At 40.1% G+C, this 18,479-nt stretch overlaps 1 pseudogene; it reads right to left on the bottom strand.

Annotated features, from left to right (window-relative positions):
- Window positions 1-8,522: 8,522 nt before the first annotated feature.
- LOC116060374 lies at window positions 8,523-18,425 on the bottom strand (annotated as a pseudogene).
- Between the last annotated feature and the right edge of the window lie 54 nt (window positions 18,426-18,479).

Raw genomic sequence — 18,479 nt, 5'->3', positions numbered from 1 at the left:
ACTGTGCCTCTGTTTTAATCTCCTAATTAAAGATTAACTATTGAAGCTATTACTTTAATTGCTAGTGTGGCGTGTGTGTGTGTGTGTGTGTGTGTGTGTGTGTGTGTGTTTTTAATTGTGAATAGTTGTAGTAGTTGCTTCTTTGGGGCACAAGTTGGACAGCACCAGTTGGTCTGAGTCACAACTTTGAGATTCCTCAAAGTTTCAGAGTAAATAAATGGTAAAAAATAAAAGACAATAAATTAGTCTATTTGACCAAGTGACAAACCTCAAAAACAGGAGGAGCAATGTGGATTCCTTCCTCGCTGTGGACCAGTGGACCATCTCTTCACCCTTGCAAGCTTTCTGAAGGGGTCATGGGAGTTTGCCGATCCAGTCTACATGTGCACTGAAAAAAGTCTAACATTGCTGTTGTTCATTTAATATGTATTTTCTCATTGAAATAGCTGAAAATTATTACTTTTTTCATTTAAAGTAAACGTTCTAGTTTATGTTTATGGTTGAATCCATTTTCTTTATATGGATACAATATAAATTGGCAGCGGGACATTAAACTGAATTTATTCATTTGATCAGAGCATTTTTATTAGATCTGTTGAAATTCTCGAGAAGCCAAACCCACAACACGCGTTCGTCCAATCAGCTGCCGGTCAGGGGCGTGGAACATCAACCATGGATGTATGACGTCGCGACACCACACTTCAGTCGTGTCGGACAAATGGATCTTTACCGTAAGGCTCACACCTGAATTATAAAATGTATGTCCCGGTAAATTCACCATGGGTACTGCATGATGTCTTAGGAGTTGTGCTACTATTCACAGCTCCATGATTTGTCTTCTGATGACATCAATAGTCTCGTTTCGGGTGTTCAGCTGAAGCAGACTGTTTCTCTTCATACATTTGAAACAGATGTTCAATGTTATCAATTTATTAAACAATAAATATAAATGTGTTCTAAAGGAAAGTGTTCTGAGTAGTCATTGATCAAAATGTATTAAAATCAGTTTTTTTCAAATTTGATTTACTATACGTTTGAAATAATGACAACTGTTAGTTTTTTATTTGAGACAACCTAAAATAATTAATTTACTCGGATGTATAAATAATTAGTTTGACCCAACCTTTAAAAAGTGGTTGCTTGGAGTTAAACTTTTCAGGTTAAACTAAATTAAATTATTTACTTTTGAGTCAATGTCAGCTATTTGACATTGTGAGTATGTTGACGACGTTTCATTTCCAGGATTGTTCAGGTGCCGCCGGAAATTCCGCCGGATGTCCCTCATTTAGGCCGAATATCCGTCACCTTCCTCTTTCTTTGTGGTGGCGTTCTAAACTGGATTCATGAGGACTACGGTTAACTGCTCCTCAGATCTCTGCAGGGTAAATCCAGACACATTCTCACTCCCATCGCGTAAAATACGGACGCTTGGTCAGGTGCCTTTGGCGTTGTTATTGACGCTAAAAGTCTCCTTTAGCATCATTTCTAAACACGCTTTATCTAAATGCTGGGTCGGGACTATTGGCGTCACTTTTGACGCAGTTAGGTTTAGGAAAAGTTTGTGGGTGTGCTTATAAAAGGTACATTTCCGTGACACGCGGGACAAGAACAGGACATTTGGGTTTAGGTAAAGACAAACAGGACAGTTGGGGTTAGGAAAAGAAAAACGAGACAGTTGGGTTTAGGAAAAGATGGTGGGTGGGGTTATAAAATGCACGTTTCAGTGACACGCCAGACAAGAACCCCGGTCTCCTGTGTTGTTTGACCCATCCACCACTAAAACCAGCCTCCCCACGCGGAATCTCGGGTTTTCATACTACTCGCTACCGTTGTGGCTCTTAATACTCCGTCATCTTCAAGCGCTGCGTAACTGCTGCACTGCTCCGTGCGTTCAACACACACGCTGAAGAGGGGTTTTTGCATCGTATCTGACTCTGACAGCCAATGACCAAGTGTCTATATTTTACCAGGTGGGAGTGAGAGCGGGTTGTAGCTAGCTAGACTATCACATGTTCCACCAAAACAGATGTAGTAATATTCACTATCAACAGGGTAAATAACCCATGACTTAAGTTTTATAAGCTGCCGATCCGAAAAGTGCAGAATAACTACACTGCAAAAATGAAAAGCTGTGTATGTTTTCATTTGTGCACAAACTTAGTTGGACTGCACAAATGACAAAGTCCAAACAATTTTAAACTTTAAAAAGCTCTACACCTGCAGACAACAAAACAATACTCTCTTCCATTCATCATTTCATTTTACTTTTTTAAAAGTGCAATTTAACACCTGGACATGGTTTTATGAATAAGATATCATCATCTTACCTGAAGATATTGTGCTGCTCAGTCAGGTTTAGTGAGATGGAAGCAGAACTTCATCCAAGTCTACTTTCTGCCTTTTGAAAAGCAACTGACCTTTTTCCTAAATATAATGGAGATTATGGTGAGACCAAAACAACATTAATTACAGAAAGTGACATCATTAAAGCATAAATTGTACACAGGACAGTAACAGAATACCAAAGGGACCTATTTTAAGTTGCCTTTGTGGTTATAAAGGAGCGCCTAAAGAAAACATAAGAAAGATAATTGTCCTTGTTGCCAAGGTAAAACTTCATTATAGGAGCTCTTACTGTACTTAATTGGTTGTGTGTGTGTGTGTGTGTGTGTGTGTGTGTGTGTGTGTGTGTGTGTGTGTGTGTGTGTGTGTGTGTGTGTGTGAGAGAGAGAGAGAGAGAGAGAGAGAGAGAGAGATAGAGAGAGTAGTCATACCTGTTGTGGGACAAGTTGGACAGCAGTAGTTAGTCTGAATCAGGGTTCATTTGCAGTTAAATAGTACAGTAGTGACCGGTTGTATGATTTTAATAAACAGAATATGTGATTGGTCTTTAGATTCTGTCTCCAGGCTGGCAGACGAGACACTTTAACAATATTCATCAAACTGAAATCCCTCTTTACATTGACATTTACGTTTCTTTTGGCCATGCATCTCTACCGTAGCCCTGGAAACTTGGCTGGTTTGTGTACAACTCACATCAACGTTGCAGCTTTAGCGCCAAATTATCTCTTTACCCATTGCTCTGGAACAAATGTGGGCATCACTATACGGAAAGCTGAGTCTGTTCTGAACATTTTGATATGAAACAAACGGGGATCAGTTTATATGCAAATACCCTAAAAAGGTAAATTTAAGAAGATATGTGAAAATGCCCTCAGACCTCAGAGGGTTAAGTAGTATATGGAAAAACAATAAAAAGAAAAATGTCAACAAAACTGATCCGTATAAATGACAAAGCTCACGGTCTGTAGGACATCTGTGTGAAAACCAGCGTTAATTGAAGTAAATTTGTCACAAAATCTGAAGATGTCGATGCTTTTTTCACTTTCAAATCATTACATTACATGTCATTTAGCTGACTTTTATCCAAAGCGACATTTGTCAGAGGTAACATGCCTCTGGAGCAACTAGGGGTTAAGTGTCTTGCTCAGGGACACATTGGTTGATGTAGCGCAGTGGGAATTGAATCCGCATCTCCCACACTGAAGCCATGTGTCATATCCACTGCGCCATCACCACACATCGAGTAGATTTTGTGATCTAACACCTCAAAAATGCTGCAAACAAGACACATGAATGTAGTTTACAGCTACGGCATTCTACCATAAGAGCAGTTAATAGTTCAGCACTGAGATATATGCAGACTTTCTCTTAAAAAGTTGTGAAAATAATGTGTCATAGCCTTCAATCATTGACAAACAATTACGCTGAACAAACAAATTCAGATTTTAACTCTTTGCAACTGTAGCATCATTATTACACATTACATTTGTTTTCTGTTGTTTAGAACTGAAAACATATTTCTGTAACTTCATATTTGATGACACTGGACATCTTCAGATCTTCAGACAGCTTCAAATCAGCAATGTTAAATACAACAAAGCCAGAATTCTTGGTGTAGTCATGGACTCAGACCTGAATTTCATCAGCCACATTAAGACAATTACAAATCAGCCTACTATCACCTTAAGAATATATCAATGGGGGCGCCAGGATAGCTCAGTTGATAGAGCAGGCGCCCATAAATAGAGGTAAACTCCTCGATGTAGCAGGCCCGGGTTTGACTCCGACCTGCGGCCCTTTGCTGCATGTCATTCCCCCTCTCACTCCCCTTTCATGTCTTCAGCTGTCCTGTCAAATAAAGGCCTAAAATGCCCCTAAAAAAAGAATATATCAATGGTTAAAGGATGGATGTCTCAGTAGGATTTGTAAAAACTTGTCCATGCAGAACACAGTCTGTCCAGTCCTCACAAAGCCCAAGAGAGTGGATCACGTTTATCAGTGTTTTTTGCCCCCAACGGCTCCTTCCAGGCAGCGCTGCCTGGAAGGCACTAGGATTAGGCACTGGTTAGGGTTAGGGTTAGGGTTAGGTGCCTTGGAGACAGCGGTCGCAGCGCTGCCTGGAAGGAGCAGTTGGGGGCAAAAAACATCATAGAGCGTGGATCACATGACTCCCGTTCTTAGGTCTTAACAATGGCTTCCAAATAATCGTTTCAAAATACTTCTGTTGGTTTATAAAGCACTGAACGGTTTATTCCTTATCTTTTGCTACATTATGAACCATCCGGACCACTTGGAGAAGCATGGTTCAGTTTTTATGCCCCAGCTATCTGGAACAAACTACCATAAACCTGCAGGTCCCCTGCAACTCTGTTCTTTTAAATCAAGGCTGTAGACTTTTCTTTTTGATGCTGCCTTTTTAAAGTAATTGGTTTTCCCGAATGACCTTTGTGTGTTATGAAATATTTTGATGGTTGTGAAACTATTTATGGAAAAGAAACTTTTGATAAACCTTTTAATATATGGTATCAGGGCATAAAATTGGCACCCGCCCACCCGCCAAATGCGGGTAACTTTTGTGATTGGCGGGTGAAACTGTCAATCTACCTGCCACATTGGCGGGTAGCCAATGAGAATTGAGTGATTCAGACTCGTAACTATCGGTAAGCAGGGTACGCGGTTGCTACGGGCCTGGTCCAATCAGGGGCCCGCATCACTGGAAGACACTGATTGACATCCGGGGCCCCCTATCGCATTTTCATTACTCACACTATCCCAGCATCCCACGTGCAGCCACTGACCAAACGGGAGTGAGAACGGGTCAAATTCATTTCCTAGTTTCTGATATGAAGACGAGACGTGTGTGTGACTCGAACATCTCACATTTACCAACAAAACGTACAGCGAAAGACCGTGCAAAACATTTCAGACCGTCCTGCCAACCTGTAGACATTTTAACATCAATGTACGCTGTAACATTTTTTCACTCTAAAGTCAGCGCTGCTGTTTCAAATTGTCGGCTCTCTGCAGCGGGCGGGGCTGCTCCGTTTCCCCCGCGAATGACGCGCACACACAATCACACACACAGACACACGCACGCACAAACACACGCACACGGTGGACGCAGGAAAAAACGCAGATGAGACGTACAGGATGACCTAAATTGAGGACAGCTACGTTATTGTAAGTGCAATGATAAGTTAAAGTCCAATAAGTACTTTATTAAACCGTATGAATGTGTGTCCCAGGCCAGAATAGGAAATTAACTAACAATGTAAAGATCAACAAGCCACTGACGATGACAGATATGTTCATATTTGATTCATTCAATACATTCTTATTTTGTGTCTTAAATCCACCAGCCTTTTTCATATTTTACCAACATTTGCAGCATCCTGAGCCTTTTTGGTAAGGTTACTAGGAAATCTCAGCCCAGAGTAATTAATTAATAGTAATAAGTATTATTCTCCCCAAAACAAGTTTCCTTTTTATTTATTTTTAAGAACTATACAAAAAACATTCATGTGTTATGGTGCGCATTCACCAGTATTTTGTTGTTGTTGTGGTGCGCGTACTCTACTCCTGATGTCGTCAGTCATCTCTTATATGCAGTGGCGTAATGAGCCAACGCCTGGCCCCTAAACAGGATTATCAAGGCAGGCCCCCCTACTACAGCACGTGATGACGGCGCAATGTTCACGAGTAGGCTACCATGAACAGGACAGGATAGGATCATAGAGACACAGCAATTCCTGTTTTTCACCTTTATGACGCAAAAAAAAAAGTGGCTGGTAAAAAGTCCCTGTGGCAGGTGGATTTAAAAATCCACCTGCCACAGTGGCTGGTGGTCAAAAAAGTTAACTGTAAGTTATTGACGACAGCGTGAGGTAACGGGAAAATTGCAATCATTATCAAAATGAAGTGCAATACGAGGGGGAGAATGTGTTGTGGGTTCTCTTTTGTTCTTCTGTGATTGTAAGGAACGGTAAAGGGGTATTGTGTGTGGTTATTAGATGTTCATTGAAGCACTGGATGAGATAATGTATGATTATGTTCTATGTAGGGATAATATATGATTATGTTTGTTATGTAGGTTAACTGTATGTTTTTAGTGTGTTTATGTGCGATGTCGCCATTCATTTCCCTCAAATGCCCAAGACTAATTTCTCCTATAGGAGACAATAAAGGCTTATCGTATCTTAATATGCTGAAATTCTGTGTGACATAGAAATCTGACTATTATTTGTATCACTTTGTTTGATTGTTTATTGCAACTTGTCTTATTGAAGGCCCAGGGTCCAGAGCCACGGTTCGCCATTTAGTGGAACTGACAATAATCTTAAACATGACAAGCAGACACAACTACACACTGATTTTAGAAGAAGTTACAAGCCAAACAAGGTTAGGTTTCACTGGTTTTAATTTAAACAGTGCGTTGTGTTTTAAAAGCTTTCCAGATGTAAAATAATAATTTTAAATGTAACCGGCAACAACATCTGTCAAGAAAATGTAGTGGATTAGAAGTACAAAATGGAATAAAACGGAAATACTCTAGTAAAGTACAATTACATTAAAATGTACTACAGTCCTTGAATAAAGATATTTGGTTACATTTCACAACTGAGCAAGTCTCCTGACTTTTTGTAGCTCTCTGACTGCAGATTGTGAAAAGAAGTCACAGGGAATGAGCTGCCTGGTTAAGACCTTAATTGGCTGTAATTGGGCACCTAGAGGCCCTGATGTTGTCTAGGATGCCACACAGGTTACATTTTAATTAAACATGTTTGGCAACAGAAGGCGTAAACAGCAAACCATTAGACAAATTAATTGTGAGACATAATCAAACATCCTTTTAACATTTATTTTCATATTGGTCCATCCATTCATACAGTTATGTATCTTGATTGGGAATCAAATTAATGCAAAGAAAGTGACTTTATGAACTTGATTTTAAGATTTGTATTTGTTTATTATATATTTAATCTAGTCACACATTTGAATTTAACAACAACTATGAATGCACCACAAGGCTGTTTCATTGAACGCACCGTTTGTGTTTTTCCGACAACAGCAGCTGCAGATTGTTACACCCCGGTGTTGAATCCTCTACAGTGAAATACAGTCACACTTTACACCGTTTAGCGTTAGCTGTCAGCGTTGTAACCGTGTTTAATCCAGCTACTAGCTAGCGGTAGGCTAATATTAGCTGCTGTTGACTATAGTGTTAACTAGCGTCATGTGCAGCAATGTTTCTGTTTCCTGTAACATCTCAGAGCATCAGAGAGAAGTGCAGGCATATCAGTGGCACCGGAATGAGGCACCGAAATCCGCGTTGCTATTCCTGCAGCAGCAGGATGTGTTGCGAGGAAGTACGGCAAAATAGTAGCCTGTTAGGCACGACGCAAAGCTGAGTGAAGTGAAAATAAATTAATAAATGGCGGCATGCGATTAATACGATTAAAAAGAAAACGCGTTAATGCTGACAGCCCTATTAGAAATACTTTATTCTTAAGTGTCGGTTCAACCATTACTGGACAGAAATGTGGGAGAGTGCAGTCACAGCCGTGTGTGTGTGTTCGATCTGTAACATTAATGAAAGCCTAAAGCTCATAAACTGACTTTTAAATAGTTACTTTGTCAAGTCGTACTTATTATAAAAAAAAATGGGTAAAAATGGACAACTTAACTGCTTCAAGAAATGCCATATTTGCGAGTGCTGACCCTGTTGCGGCAGTGCGGGTAAACCCTGGGTAAATTACTTCATTTTAGCCTACTTTATGAAAAGAAAATCACCCCCTAAAAATTTTTACCTGCCCCCTTAGTCATTTTACCCTGGCGCTGGGCCTGGAGTGGAGAGCTAGTCTGGATCAAATGAAGTACATTGCCAGGATAATTGCTCGACATCCAGAATGTGGCTTATGTGCCGGATGTCCATTACATTCTGCTCTCTGTGTGTTGCCGTTCTCATAATCCCTTCACTTTGGGAAACAACAACCTTTGAGCTAGCAAGTTACATGCTGAAAATGGCAAGTTTTGAAGAAGATTTGCAACAAGGCATGCCTGCTTGTTTTTTTCTGGGAGTTATTGTAAAGATTTACAAAGAATATGAAAAAATCGCATGATTTCTAAATAGGTTTCCTTTCTTAATTCCAAATTGACAAATTCCAAATTTTCTCTCCCAGTCAGGACACTGTGTTGATGTCTTTTCTGGGTAACACAGCAGAAGGTCTGAACCTGCCCAGCGTCCTTATGATAGACTCTCGCAGCTCCTTGTTCCTCAGACTGTAGATCATCGGGTTTAGGAAAGGAGTCAGAGCGGCGTACAACACAGACACAATGATGCGAACCTGAAACAAATTTAAAAAAATGTATAACACAAACATACAAGGTTCCTTAAGGACATCTGGCATTTTTTACTGCTAGCAGCAGGACCTGAGAATGACAAGGTTCTTCCGTGCTGATGTTTATTATGATGTCTTCTATATTTCACATGATTAAGTATTACAATATCTAAAAGACATCTCAGCAACTTTGTCTGCTGTGCAAGGCAACAGGAAGGGGTTGAAAGCTTTGGAAAACACGTACAAAAAAACACAAGTAAGTGGTCGGTCAAGCTGCTGCTTCCAAGGTCAAAGATAAAACTTCAAACTCCTTGCTAGTCTTTTTTGATGTCATGTGTTCAGTACCAGTATTTTAAAGGTCATTCTTGGTGGACATATGTGCGTATATGTAATGTACTAAAACAATATTTTTTTTCATACCTCTGGTGAAAAGTTTCCCACACGGTAGGAGATGTATACAAACGAGGCCGAGCTGTAAGAGATGAACACGACAGTCAGGTGAGCGGCACACGTCCCGAAGGCCTTCAGTCTCTGAGCGACACCCATCTTCGATATGGAAACACCAATCAGGACATAGGAGGTGAGGATGAGGACTCCTGTGGTCAGTAGTGCAACCAAGCTATAGAAAGGGACACAATGCCATCCACTGAGGTGTCACCGCACACCAGTCGCCTTACAGATGACGGGTCGCACCAGCCATGTTTTACCACATTCGGGCCGCAGTAAGACCGCAGCAAGGACATTGAAAAGGCTGGCAGCGTGCAGCAGGTGCCGAAGCTCCAGGCTCCTGCGATAAGGAGCAGTCGAACGGGCCGAGTCATGATGGCAGTGTAGCGCAGAGGGTTGCAGATGGCCACGTAGCGGTCGTACGCCATGACAGTCAGCATGGAACGGCCGGTAACTGCTAGCTGAACAAAGAAATACATCTGGAAGAAGCAGCCCGCGTAGGAAATGGTATTCATGTCTGTCAGGAAGCCGGCTAGCATTTGAGGGATGGTGGTGGTGGTGTAGACGATGTCAACAAAGGAGAGGTTGTAGAGGAAGAAATACATGGGGGAGTTAAGCTTCGGATCAGTCAACGCCTGCATGAGAAAAAACAGTGGCAGTGATTACCATACGAATAGTTGCAGGACTGAATAAACTGCTTTAACTAAATAGAAGGCTTTGTTTTGTACCACAAAAATGATCATGCTGTTTCCTCCCAGGATGGTGATGTAACCCAGAAGCAGGATGACAAAAAATATAATCTTTTTATCGCCAAGGCTGGCGAGGCCCTCAATGATGAAGAAAGTGACGCCATCAGGCTCCCAGGTGCCGTTGACAAAGCTGGCTCTATGATTGGTCGACAAGGGGAGTTGTGAATCTGGAGAGGGAGTGAGGAAAATGAGGTGTCAGTGATAATTTACAGACAGGACATCAGAAGACAGAGAGGAGTTTTATAGTCCATTTTTCAATCTGTGCATGGTACATTTTACCATAGTGTGTTAATATTTCCATGATCATTTTTCATACAGATATAGAAATAGATTGTGTTTATTGAGACAAGACCGAGACTTTGAGGGTTTGAGACCAAGGCAGGGCGAGACCGAGTCAAGACCGAGACCAGATTTGTGTCAGACAGCCAGAGCTTCTTCTCCTGTCTCCTGCATTTACTTTCTTGGGAGTGCGTCTAAAGGGCGCAGGGAGAGGGGGGTTTACGGTAACAAATTCAAATTAGATCTAAGTCAAGTTAATGGTTGCATTTGGAAGTTTTAACACATAGACATAAATCAGACACAGCACATGCACAGGCAATTTAACGAAATCCCTGCAGTTGTGGTCTTGACCTTCAAACATTGGGACCAAGACCGATCTCGAGTACTACAACACTGCATAACATAACTGTGAGTGGCTATTTTCATACAAAAGGAATATATATATTTGTTCTGCCATTATAACATATAAACGTGAAATATGTTCTTATTTGGTGTAATGATACTTTCTGGTTATTTCTGTATCATAGGACAGATTTATAACATATTGGGCTTTAAAATGGTCAGGAAAAAAAGAAAAATGTGTTAATTTGGCAATAAGTATTATGGTTCATATTTAATTTGAGTTTCCCTAACCATCTAGCACACACATACAAACATAACAATGCCATACAAATAGACAACCTGGTTAATTGAAAATATGCATAACTAAGCAGAATAAGAAGCAAAAGGAAAGAAACATTTTATGTACGTACAAACTAGGTTGTATTAAAAAAACTATTATTAATAAAATAACGTACACTAAAAAAACTAAACAAGAAAATAATGATAATCATGCTAAATCAAAATTAAAGAGCCTTAAAACAACATGGTTAGCCACAGCATATGAAGAGCAACATTCCACCGAATCAGCCCAGCCCATCTGCTGCAATAACTATTATTATTTTACACATTAACCCTCTGAGGACAAAAGACGCACTGGCGCATCCAAACGATGTTTGACAAAATTCTAACTCAAAAAGCGATATTACAAGATCTCATTTCAGACATTTATGTACTATTTTAATCATACATAACCTGAAAGACTTTGGTGATCTCATTTCAAGCACCAAAACAATTCGTACAACACATCATAAGTTAAGGTTTTTTTTCAGAAAGAGATTTGAGGAACATCAAAAAGCAAACATCAATGTTGCAGCTTTAGCGCCAAATTATCTCTTTACCCATTGCTCTGGAACAAATGTGGGCATCACTATACGGAAAGCTGAGTCCGTTCTGAACATTTTGATATGAAACAAACGGGGATCAGTTTATATGCAAATACCCTAAAAAGGTAAATTTAAGAAGATATGTGAAAATTCCCTCAGACCTCAGAGGGTTAAGCAGTATATGGAAAAACAATAAAAAGAAAAATGTCAACAAAACTGATACGTATAAATGACAAAGCTCACGGTATGTAGGACATCTGTGTGAAAGCCAGCGTTAATTGAAGTAAATTTATCACAGAATCTGAAGGTGTCGATGCTTTTTTCACTTTCAGATCATTACATTACATGTCATTTAGCTGACGCTTTTATCCAAAGCAAATTGTTACATATGTCAGAGGTAACATGCCTCTGGAGCAACTAGGGGTTAAGTGTCTTGCTCAGGGACACATTGGTTGATGTGGCACAGTGGGAATTGAACCCAGGTCTCCCACACCAAAGCCATGTGTCATATCCACTGCGCCATCACTGCCCATCAAGTAGATTTCATTTTCTAACACCTCAAAAATGCTGCAAAAAAGACACATGAATGTAGTTTACAGCTACGGCATTCTACCATAAGAGCAGTTAATAGTTCAGCACTGAGATATATGCAGACTTTCTCTTAAAAAGTTGTGAAAATAATGTGTCATAGCCTTCAATCATTGACAAACAATTACACTGAACAAACAAATTCAGATTTTAACTCTTTGCAACCGTAGCATCATTATTACACATTACATTTGTTTTCTGTTGTTTAGAACTGAAAACATATTTCTGTAACTTCATATTTGATGACACTGGACATCATCAAAACAGTATATCACACAATCAGCAAAACATAATGAAAAGCACAGAAACATTTACAGACCTCTGGGGCTTTTAGGTGAAATATCAAACGGCAAAAGCTCCATCTCTCCTCAGCAGACAGACAGAAGAAATTTGCTGTCAAGAGACAATAAGTGCAGAATAACTACACTGCAAAAATGAAAAGCTGTGTATGTTTTCATTTGTGCACAAACTTAGTTGGACTGCACAAATGACAAAGTCCAAACAATTTTAAACTTTAAAAAGCTCTACACCTGCAGACAACAAAACAATACTCTCTTTCATTCATCATTTCATTTTACTTTTTTAAAAGTGCAATTTAACACCTGGACATGGTTTTATGAATAAGATATCATCATCTTACCTGAAGATATTGTGCTGCTCAGTCAGGTTTAGTGAGATGGAAGCAGAACTTCATCCAAGTCTACTTTCTGCCTTTTGAAAAGCAACTGACCTTTTTCCTAAATATAATGGAGATTATGGTGAGACCAAAACAACATTAATTACAGAAAGTGACATCATTAAAGCATAAATTGTACACAGGACAGTAACAGAATACCAAAGGGACCTATTTTAAGTTGCCTTTGTGGTTATAAAGGAGCGCCTAAAGAAAACATAAGAAAGATAATTGTCCTTGTTGCCAAGGTAAAACTTCATTATAGGAGCTCTTACTGTACTTAATTGGTTGTGTGTGTGTGTGTGTGTGTGTGTGTGTGTGTGTGTGTGTGTGTGTGTGTGTGTGTGTGTGTGTGTGTGTGTGTGAGAGAGAGAGAGAGAGAGAGAGAGAGAGAGAGAGAGAGAGAGAGATAGAGAGAGTAGTCATACCTGTTGTGGGACAAGTTGGACAGCAGTAGTTAGTCTGAATCAGGGTTCATTTGCAGTTAAATAGTAGAGTAGTGACCGGTTGTATGATTTTAATAAACAGAATATGTGATTGGTCTTTAGATTCTGTCTCCAGGCTGGCAGACGAGACACTTTAACAATGTTCATCAAACTGAAATCCCTCTTTACATTGACATTTACGTTTCTTTTGGCCATGCAGCTCTACCGTAGCCCTGCAAACTTGGCTGGTTTGTGTACAACTCACATCAACGTTGCAGCTTTAGCGCCAAATTATCTCTTTACCCATTGCTCTGGAACAAATGTGGGCATCACTATACGGAAAGATGAGTCTGTTCTGAACATTTTGATATGAAACAAACGGGGATCAGTTTATATGCAAATACCCTAAAAAGGTAAATTCAAGAAGATATGTGAAAATGCCCTCAGACCTCAGAGGGTTAAGTAGTATATGGAAAAACAATAAAAAGAAAAATGTCAACAAAACTGATCCGTATAAATGACAAAGCTCACGGTCTGTAGGACATCTGTGTGAAAACCAGCGTTAATTGAAGTAAATTTGTCACAAAATCTGAAGATGTCGATGCTTTTTTCACTTTCAAATCATTACATTACATGTCATTTAGCTGATTTTTATCCAAAGCGACATTTGTCAGAGGTAACATGCCTCTGGAGCAACTAGGGGTTAAGTGTCTTGCTCAGGGACACATTGGTTGATGTAGCGCAGTGGGAATTGAATCCGCATCTCCCACACTGAAGCCATGTGTCATATCCACTGCGCCATCACCACACATCGAGTAGATTTTGTGATCTAACACCTCAAAAATGCTGCAAACAAGACACATGAATGTAGTTTACAGCTACGGCATTCTACCATAAGAGCAGTTAATAGTTCAGCACTGAGATATATGCAGACTTTCTCTTAAAAAGTTGTGAAAATAATGTGTCATAGCCTTCAATCATTGACAAACAATTACGCTGAACAAACAAATTCAGATTTTAACTCTTTGCAACTGTAGCATCATTATTACACATTACATTTGTTTTCTGTTGTTTAGAACTGAAAACATATTTCTGTAACTTCATATTTGATGACACTGGACATCTTCAGATCTTCAGACAGCTTCAAATCAGCAATGTTAAATACAACAAAGCCAGAATTCTTGGTGTAGTCATGGACTCAGACCTGAATTTCATCAGCCACATTAAGACAATTACAAATCAGCCTACTATCACCTTAAGAATATATCAATGGGGGCGCCAGGATAGCTCAGTTGATAGAGCAGGCGCCCATAAATAGAGGTAAACTCCTCGATGTAGCAGGCCCGGGTTTGACTCCGACCTGCGGCCCTTTGCTGCATGTCATTCCCCCTCTCACTCCCCTTTCATGTCTTCAGCTGTCCTGTCAAATAAAGGCCTAAAATGCCCCTAAAAAAAGAATATATCAATGGTTAAAGGATGGATGTCTCAGTAGGACTTTGTAAAAACTTGTCCATGCAGAACACAGTCTGTCCAGTCCTCACAAAGCCCAAGAGAGTGGATCACGTTTATCAGTGTTTTTTGCCCCCAACGGCTCCTTCCAGGCAGCGCTGCCTGGAAGGCACTAGGATTAGGCACTGGTTAGGTTTAGGGTTAGGGTTAGGTGCCTTGGAGACAGCGGTCGCAGCGCTGCCTGGAAGGAGCAGTTGGGGGCAAAAAACATCATAGAGCGTGGATCACATGACTCCCGTTCTTAGGTCTTAACAATGGCTTCCAAATAATCGTTTCAAAATACTTCTGTTGGTTTATAAAGCACTGAACGGTTTATTCCTTATCTTTTGCTACATTATGAACCATCCGGACCACTTGGAGAAGCATGGTTCAGTTTTTATGCCCCAGCTATCTGGAACAAACTACCCATAAACCTGCAGGTCCCCTGCAACTCTGTTCTTTTAAATCAAGGCTGTAGACTTTTCTTTTTGATGCTGCCTTTTTAAAGTAATTGGTTTTCCCGAATGACCTTTGTGTGTTATGAAATATTTTGATGGTTGTGAAACTATTTATGGAAAAGAAACTTTTGATAAACCTTTTAATATATGGTATCAGGGCATGAAATTGGCACCCGCCCATCCGCCAAATGCGGGTAACTTTTGTGATTGGCGGGTGAAACTGTCAATCTACCTGCCACATTGGCGGGTAGCCAATGAGAATTGAGTGATTCAGACTCGTAACTATCGGTAAGCAGGGTACGCGGTTGCTACGGACCTGGTCCAATCAGGGGCCCGCATCACTGGAAGACACTGATTGACATCCGGGGCCCCCTATCGCATTTTCATTACTCACACTATCCCAGCATCCCACGTGCAGCCACTGACCAAACGGGAGTGAGAACGGGTCAAATTCATTTCCTAGTTTCTGATATGAAGACGAGACGTGTGTGTGACTCGAACATCTCACATTTACCAACAAAACGTACAGCGAAAGACCGTGCAAAACATTTCAGACCGTCCTGCCAACCTGTAGACATTTTAACATCAATGTACGCTGTAACGTTTTTTCACTCTAAAGTCAGCGCTGCTGTTTCAAATTGTCGGCTCTCTGCAGCGGGCGGGGCTGCTCCGTTTCCCCCGCGAATGACGCGCACACACAATCACACACACAGACACACGCACGCACAAACACACGCACACGGTGGACGCAGGAAAAAACGCAGATGAGACGTACAGGATGACCTAAATTGAGGACAGCTACGTTATTGTAAGTGCAATGATAAGTTAAAGTCCAATAAGTACTTTATTAAACCGTATGAATGTGTGTCCCAGGCCAGGATAGGAAATTAACTAACAATGTAAAGATCAACAAGCCACTGATGATGACAGATATGTTCATATTTGATTCATTCAATACATTCTTATTTTGTGTCTTAAATCCACCAGCCTTTTTCATATTTTACCAACATTTGCAGCATCCTGAGCCTTTTTGGTAAGGTTACTAGGAAATCTCAGCCCAGAGTAATTAATTAATAGTATTAAGTATTATTCTCCCCAAAACAAGTTTCCTTTTTATTTATTTTTTTATTTTTAAGAACTATACAAAAAACATTCATGTGTTATGGTGCGCATTCACCAGTATTTTGTTGTTGTTGTGGTGCGCGTACTCTACTCCTGATGTCGTCAGTCATCTCTTATATGCAGTGGCGTAATGAGCCAACGCCTGGCCCCTAAACAGGATTATCAAGGCAGGCCCCCCTACTACAGCACGGGATGACGGCGCAATGTTCACGAGTAGGCTACCATGAACAGGACAGGATAGGATCATAGAGACACAGCAATTCCTGTTTTTCACCTTTATGACGCAAAAAAAAAGTGGCTGGTAAAAATCCACCTGCCACAGTGGCTGGTGGTCAAAAAAGTTAACTGTAAGTTATTGACGACAGCGTGAGGTAACGGGAAAATTGCAATCATTATCAAAATGAAGTGCAATACGAGGGGGAGAATGTGTTGTGGGTTCTCTTTTGTTCTTCTGTGATTGTAAGGAACGGTAAAGGGGTATTGTGTGTGGTTATTAGATGTTCATTGAAGCACTGGATGAGATAATGTATGATTATGTTCTATGTAGGGATAATATATGATTATGTTTGTTATGTAGGTTAACTGTATGTTTTTAGTGTGTTTATGTGCGATGTCGCCATTCATTTCCCTCAAATGCCCAAGACTAATTTCTCCTATAGGAGACAATAAAGGCTTATCGTATCTTAATATGCTGAAATTCTGTGTGACATAGAAATCTGACTATTATTTGTATCACTTTGTTTGATTGTTTATTGCAACTTGTCTTATTGAAGGCCCAGGGTCCAGAGCCACGGTTCGCCATTTAGTGGAACTGACAATAATCTTAAACATGACAAGCAGACACAACTACACACTGATTTTAGAAGAAGTTACAAGCCAAACAAGGTTAGGTTTCACTGGTTTTAATTTAAACAGTGCGTTGTGTTTTAAAAGCTTTCCAGATGTAAAATAATAATTTTAAATGTAACCGGCAACAACATCTGTCAAGAAAATGTAGTGGATTAGAAGTACAAAATGGAATAAAACGGAAATACTCTAGTAAAGTACAATTACATTAAAATGTACTACAGTCCTTGAATAAAGATATTTGGTTACATTTCACAACTGAGCAAGTCTCCTGACTTTTTGTAGCTCTCTGACTGCAGATTGTGAAAAGAAGTCACAGGGAATGAGCTGCCTGGTTAAGACCTTAATTGGCTGTAATTGGGCACCTAGAGGCCCTGATGTTGTCTAGGATGCCACACAGGTTACATTTTAATTAAACATGTTTGGCAACAGAAGGCGTAAACAGCAAACCATTAGACAAATTAATTGTGAGACATAATCAAACATCCTTTTAACATTTATTTTCATATTGGTCCATCCATTCATACAGTTATGTATCTTGATTGGGAATCAAATTAATGCAAAGAAAGTGACTTTATGAACTTGATTTTAAGATTTGTATTTGTTTATTATATATTTAATCTAGTCACACATTTGAATTTAACAACAACTATGAATGCACCACAAGGCTGTTTCATTGAACGCACCGTTTGTGTTTTTCCGACAACAGCAGCTGCAGATTGTTACACCCCGGTGTTGAATCCTCTACAGTGAAATACAGTCACACTTTACACCGTTTAGCGTTAGCTGTCAGCGTTGTAACCGTGTTTAATCCAGCTACTAGCTAGCGGTAGGCTAATATTAGCTGCTGTTGACTATAGTGTTAACTAGCGTCATGTGCAGCAATGTTTCTGTTTCCTGTAACATCTCAGAGCATCAGAGAGAAGTCCAGGCATATCAGTGGCACCGGAATGAGGCACCGAAATCCGCGTTGCTATTCCTGCAGCAGCAGGATGTGTTGCGAGGAAGTACGGCAAAATAGTAGCCTGTTAGGCACGACGCAAAGCTGAGTGAAGTGAAAATAAATTAATAAATGGCGGCATGCGATTAATACGATTTAAAAAAAAACGCGTTAATGCTGACAGCCCTATTAGAAATACTTTATTCTTAAGTGTCGGTTCAACCATTACTGGACAGAAATGTGGGAGAGTGCAGTCACAGCCGTGTGTGTGTGTTCGATCTGTAACATTAATGAAAGCCTAAAGCTCATAAACTGACTTTTAAATAGTTACTTTGTCAAGTCGTACTTATTATAAAAAAAAATGGGTAAAAATGGACAACTTAACTGCTTCAAGAAATGCCATATTTGCGAGTGCTGACCCTGTTGCGGCAGTGCGGGTAAACCCTGGGTAAATTAATTCATTTTAGCCTACTTTATGAAAAGAAAATCACCCCCTAAAAATATTTACCTGCCCCCTTAGTCATTTTACCCTGGCGCCGGGCGCTAGTCTGGATCAAATGAAGTACATTGCCAGGATA

The sequence above is a fragment of the Sander lucioperca genome, chromosome 13, assembly GCF_008315115.2.
Source record: "Sander lucioperca isolate FBNREF2018 chromosome 13, SLUC_FBN_1.2, whole genome shotgun sequence".
NCBI lineage: Eukaryota > Metazoa > Chordata > Actinopteri > Perciformes > Percidae > Sander > Sander lucioperca.
The sequence above is the reverse complement of the archived record's forward strand: the minus strand, read 5'-3'. Positions and strand labels throughout refer to the sequence as shown.